This window comes from Acinonyx jubatus, chromosome B4 (genome assembly GCF_027475565.1).
Source record: "Acinonyx jubatus isolate Ajub_Pintada_27869175 chromosome B4, VMU_Ajub_asm_v1.0, whole genome shotgun sequence".
In the NCBI taxonomy this organism is placed as follows: domain Eukaryota; kingdom Metazoa; phylum Chordata; class Mammalia; order Carnivora; family Felidae; genus Acinonyx; species Acinonyx jubatus.
Window position 1 is genome coordinate 103,936,739 of NC_069387.1, and position 6,130 is coordinate 103,942,868.

Consider the following 6,130-nt stretch of genomic DNA (forward strand, 5'->3'; position numbering starts at 1 on the left):
TCAGCTGGGGTATACTATTTATTCTGACAAATGGCCGAACTACTCCCTACCTTAACACTGAGACCTCTAAAGATTTTATTATATGGCATAGACTGACCTTGGGATTCAGGCAAATCCATCAGTATTAGAATTTCAATGGCACTGTGTGTAATAACTGCCCACATTGGCTCTTAGCTTCAGCTTTATCTTCAATGGGGATCAGATGGTATTTCTCAGAGTTACTTTCTGGCAATGAAATCTGGGAGAGCTTCCATCTCCCAAAGGTTGAGCAATATTGGGTTACTTCTTGAACTTTTTCCTGTCAGCCTTGTGGTCTGGTTCTAGGTGAACAGTGCCTGGGTGATCATGATGATCTGGTTGCATCATACTTTATCACATTTAATGAAGATTTGAGAGCCCAAACTGGCTCTGAGGACCCCTTGGCTTGGGTTGGAAACTGATCCCTGATGCTGGGGACCTCAGTGGTCAAAAGGTCAACCTTCGGTCGTCAAAACAGGCCTACATCAGCCCACTATTCTGGTGCTTTGCATAATTTTCTTCTTCCCTCAGTGTAAACACTTTTTGATTTTCTCCCTCTTCTTTTTGGTTCGGCTTCACTAATCTGTTAGAGCTATGTAGGCTCTGGGGAATCCTAAGCTTTTTGCAGTCAATCATGCCAATGTGCTTATACTTCATTTATGCTGACTTGTTCTAGTCATTTCCAATTCTTCAAACTGCACCCCACATAACCTTCCAAATCTTGATACAAAAATCTTTTGATTCTGTATAAATATTCAGAGCAAATCTCTTTCTAGTGTTTATATATGCTTATAAATAGAAAAAACCACACATCTCTCCATCTTAAGCTCTTTTAAATGAAGTGCAATTTTCTTCTATAGACATAGAGATTTGGGGGCATTCAGGTCCCATATAATTATAGTACTCAAATCCTATAAACTCCTAAGTCATCTCTGTTACCCATCTACTTGTGAGGCTTGATGTACTGATACAGTACTCAGATTTATAGTATAATGATGACTCTGAAGTGTTTTAGGTGTATAACATGCTAAGTATAAATGTTATACACCAAAAGAAGTATTTCCCCACACCCTAAGTTTTGTCGTTAGTCTGAGCCAGATCAGAGATTTCAATGATAAAAGTAGCTAAATCATTCTACAAAATAGATAAGAGACCAAAAGGGAAAGATTTTGAGATAACAAGGAGCCTGGTGGATCAAAACTTCCTTGATAATATACTTCATGACCTCCAGATGTTTCTCGCTCCAAGGGATCGTTTTTCGAATGATAAACAGACCAAGGCTCTGAACCAGTTCACACATTTCTGCTTCATACTCAGTGGTGTGTGGGAGCTTGCACCTGTTGACTCAGGAGAGCCATTTGTGATCAACTATTCCCAGCCTGGCCTTTAGTGACATCATGCTAGTGAAAACATCAATGTCAAAACTGGCCATAGTAGGACTATTTATACCACAGAAATCGGCAAATGTATGCAAATCAGTGCTTTTTGTTTTGTTCATTTGCCTTTAGAAAACATTTACCAGCACAAATCTGTTTATGTTTGATTTTTTTTTTTTTTTACTTTTCCTTTACTGGGAAATAACATAATTTATTAAGATACATCATGTATGGAGAGACTGGGTAAAAATGCAGTTTCTCATCTAGGTTTACACACAGATTCTCTTGGATTATTTCATTAGAGTAACATTTGCCAGCACTGTGTGCATCCGTATTTTCAATAGGAATGGCCAGTCTTGAACTCTACCTTAACTCTCTCACCTGTGAAAAATGAAAAAGTGATTGAGGGGGGTTTTCTGTGATCTTATTCTAAATTTGATGTGGTCTGTCATCACACCTCTTGTCAGCTCAATGTCCACTGACTTGCCCCTCTCAATTATTACAGGGATGTAATTTTGACTCAGTTCTAAGCTGACAATTCAACTTGCCACTCTGTTTACAGCAGACCTGCATTTAGAGCACATATTCCAGACAGAAGCCCTCAAGGATTAATCTGAATATAGCTGGACTCACTTGGAAACCTCTGCTCTTGCTTTAGGTTGCACTGAGACCAATCTGCACATTCAAGGAAACAAATAAGAACACCAATGTAAATTGAAATACCACACACATAATACCTACTTAACTCAAGAGCACAGACAACTAATGTAGACCTTTATCAAAAGTTTTGCGATTAGATCTGATGTTCTCAAGTGAGGTTGGTTTTGCCCTCTGGGAGACAATTGGCAATGTCACAATTTGCGGGCAGGGATGCTATTTCTAGTGGCTAACACCTGCTGCTAAACTCATCAAATGCATTGGAACGTCCCACAGTAAAGAGCTATCTAGGCCCCAGTGTCAATGTGCTCAGGTTGAGAAACCCCAGACTGGCTGGAAATGGGGCTTACAAGACTATCACCTTGTCAAACTTTCTTAAAATTCATCTTAATTACCTCTACTCTCTGTCTTTGGCAGCTGTCACGTCTGTTTCCACAACTCCAATCTTCAGGCTGCCCCACCCTTCCTCTCAGAGGCCGTGCTTCCTTTTCTCATTTGGAACAATCTAGCAATGACTTATGTCTTTTCTTGACTCCCAATTCCCCTGCATTCTCCAAAATTATCTTAACTTGCCACTCTACTCAGCAGAGCAGATGAGTTTCCTTGAAATCTATTTTCCTTAGGAAGTGATGGAAAAGGGGTAAGGGGCATTGTAAATAATAAATGTGGTTCTCTTCTTATATACATGGGAGAGTTAAGTGGATCTTACAATGCATGAGTAATATCTTTATGAATTTTATATTCGTTTTTTTTTTCTATTCAAGTTTGTCATGCTTTCTACTTTGTTCTTTATTTGGGTAATTAAAAGGTAATAACTCAGCAGGTGGATTTTCCCCCAGCTGTCAGAATTCCTGCTAAAGTATGATTTAGAACACCTTGACTCAAAAGGGACCTGACAATTAAAGTGGTTTTTTAAAGAATTGCACGACGAATGTTCTTCTTTAGAAAGTTTATTTTCTATCCATCACCATACTTTGAAATAGAATTACTAATTGTTATTCAACTATATTTCATTACAGTTAATTGGCTTCTAACATTTGAAAATGATTTACTCCCACCACTTCAGAAGCGCTTAATAGCAGCCCCTACATCATAATCTTGACAGAACAGCTTCATGTTCTTTCCTGATTACATTGTCTTTGCAATTCCAAATTTAACAAGGGGATTGCATTCTTGAATTTTTGTGCTTTGTGAATTTTTTTTTTAGGAAGAATAATATGGTCATGCTAAAAGAACGCTGTAAATTAGAATCTTAAATCTTTCTCCTTCCTAAATGATATTTCCAAATTTTATCATTCAGAGAGCAACAGGTACAACTGGCCTCTGGGAAAATGCAGGCAGGCTTTTACAAGAGCAGTTATAAATGAGTGGGTATAGAAGCATTTCAGAGATAACTGATTCCTCCTAGACAATGTCATCTGCAACTCGTGGAAATCAAATGTGGAGCGACATACATCAAAATCACTGGAAACCTCATGTGTCTTCAAGAGGGAAAATAGGTAAGCAGAGAATGGGGAATGGAGCAGTTACTATCCCTCATTAATAAGAATCTAAACAATCAGATCAGACCATGCTTCTGCTACTGGGTATTCATAGGCAGATCACTTTACTTCTTGAAGCTTCTGTAAAATGGGAATAGTGCCTACCGTGAATCCCTCGCAGTCCTGGGTACATGATTCAGTGAGTTCATTATTATCGTCATCACTGTTTATTGAAAATCACACATGTAATAGACACTATAGTAGATAAAACAGATGTAGGGGTGAACCAGGTAGGCAAGGTCTTTTCTCTTTTGTAGCTTATTATCTTGTACTCTGCCATTCAAAGAGCAGTGTGTGCTCATAACATCCACACCCCCTGGGAGCTTGTTAAAAATCCAGAATCTCAGGCCCTCCTCAGACCTCCTGAATCAGAATGTGTATATTAACAAGATCCCCAGGTGATTCATATGTACATTAAAGTTTGATAAGCACTGGTCTAGCAGGTATTATGAACACTAATTCTGAATTTAGGAAAGTGCTACACAAATATTTTTAGAAGGCCAGTTACAAAATAAGAAAAGGAAGATACACAATGTATTTAAAATTTCAAAGAAATATATGCATATGTTCTTCTTAAATCAGATAATTTCTGTTAAAATTATGGGGAAAAGATACATTGTAATTATTATTTATATTATTATTAGACATTCATCTTAATACTAAAGGAGTTAAGAATAACGTCAGGAAAATATATGAGATTTCCAGAGGAAACTATCCATGGAAACCTCACATAAAAGAAGACAAGAGAGATGAAATTACCTGATTCAAATCAGTTTAGGCCATTCTTGGAAAATATTATCTTAGAGGACTTGCTCTTTGTGGAATTGCAAACAAAAAAAAAACATAGAGGAAAACGTCTTCCCTTGTGTAGGAGAAAGTATAGTTAAGACAGATAAGAAGAAACAAAGAGATGAGAAAGGAAATAACAGATCGCTTGAGACAAGAAAAGGGTCTGAAAGGGAAAGAATAATTCAGAAAGTGTATACTTTGTGTCCTGTGGGTGCTCCAGACATCAAAAATAAGAGTATAATCTATTTCAGGGCTTTATATTCCTGAACAGCCAGAACAGCCACAAACTACTGCCAGTAATTTAGCAGAGATGCTGTGTCAAGGACAAAATCCACACCCACAACCTCATACTTAACCAAATTGCATGCAATTGCCTATGACAAGTCCTTGTTGGAATCCTCTTATCATGACAAACATCCCTGGTATTCTAAACAGTGTCATGAAGGGGGAAAAATAAAAATATCATGAGCCCAGGGCACAAATTTTCTGTGGAAACAAGAAAAAAATTGAACAGCTCTATGAGAAACTGTTGTTCATATGCAAAGACAGTTGTAAACCTTACAGACACTCTACATGTAAAATACACACTCTCAAGCATTGTTTTCTAAAAGTAAATAAATACACAAAGGTGACTTTTGTCATTACAGTGTAGTCAGTTTCAGTTTCAGTACTGAGAAGATTCCAGAATTAACCCTCCTATTATTGATTTTAAGTTTGCTGGAAGAACACAAGTACTGGAACACAGCCAAAGTATTGTGCCAACAGTGTAGGATTAAACACTCTAAATTCTGCTACTTGGACAGCACACTATTATTCATTGAAGGAGTGCTTAATAATAGAAGAGAACCCAATCCACTTCACCTGTCCTCGGGTGGTATTTACAGTGTGATACCAACAGAGCATTGATACAGCTATTTAACAAATATTCATTAGGCCATTAATATGTTTCAGTTATAGTAAGGTGCACAATTTTTCAATCAAATTAAAGATCTGAAAACCATGGTAGGAACCAAATGAACATCAATCTTTTGTGTGGAAACCAACCCCGCACTTATCATAGTTCCTGTAACTGGACTGTGTAACATCCCCATCAGCAATGTTATTGCCTAGATGTCACCAATAGTGAGAACCATTAATTGTAAGTCTATTGTGTGTCTGGAGTCTTGTATATATAACAGTGACATGGGGTATGGAGGTGAGAGCATTCTCAAATCAGAGAGGCAGTGGATGATTTAATAATGTTGAAGTGGTAAACAGGAGATAGATCTGAAGAAATTAGAGAAATGCAACGGAGACATTTAATGGAGAGACATTCCACCCTAAAATGAATTGAAGTTTTAGGAGATGATCAGAGAGGCCATGGGAGGAGCTGTAATTAAAGAGATAAATGGCTGAAATTTAAAAATAAAAAATGATGAAAGACACCTACTTCCAGGTTCAAGAAGCACTGTCCTACCTCAATATCTAGTAGGATAAATAAAAGAAATCCACATCTAGAACCAAGATGGTGCAAATATCAAATTCCAGAGACAAAGAACAGATCTCAAAAATAGGGGGAAGAGAGATTACTTATAAGGGAACTACAATTAGATGGACAGGCAATTTCTCAATAACAACGAAGAATTTCTCAATAATGTAACCGAGACATCTGGGAAAATTATCAAAATGTTACAACTGTCATTCTCGAATTATATTCTCAGTGATTTTTTCTTTTTTTTTTAAATTTTTTTTAACATTTATTTATTTTTG

At 37.1% G+C, this 6,130-nt stretch overlaps 1 long non-coding RNA gene across 1 annotated transcript in view; it reads right to left on the reverse strand.

The window, feature by feature from the left end:
• The window catches only part of LOC128316446 (uncharacterized), a 28,108-nt gene extending 22,881 nt beyond the window's left edge, over nucleotides 1–5,227 (reverse strand). Inside the window, exons 1-2 of the long non-coding RNA XR_008300372.1 lie at nucleotides 4,352–5,227; nucleotides 3,698–3,787 (exon numbers count right to left, since the gene is read on the reverse strand). This is a non-coding gene — a long non-coding RNA (uncharacterized LOC128316446). The remainder of the gene's footprint in view (nucleotides 1–3,697; nucleotides 3,788–4,351) is intronic.
• Nucleotides 5,228–6,130: the final 903 nt, after the last annotated feature.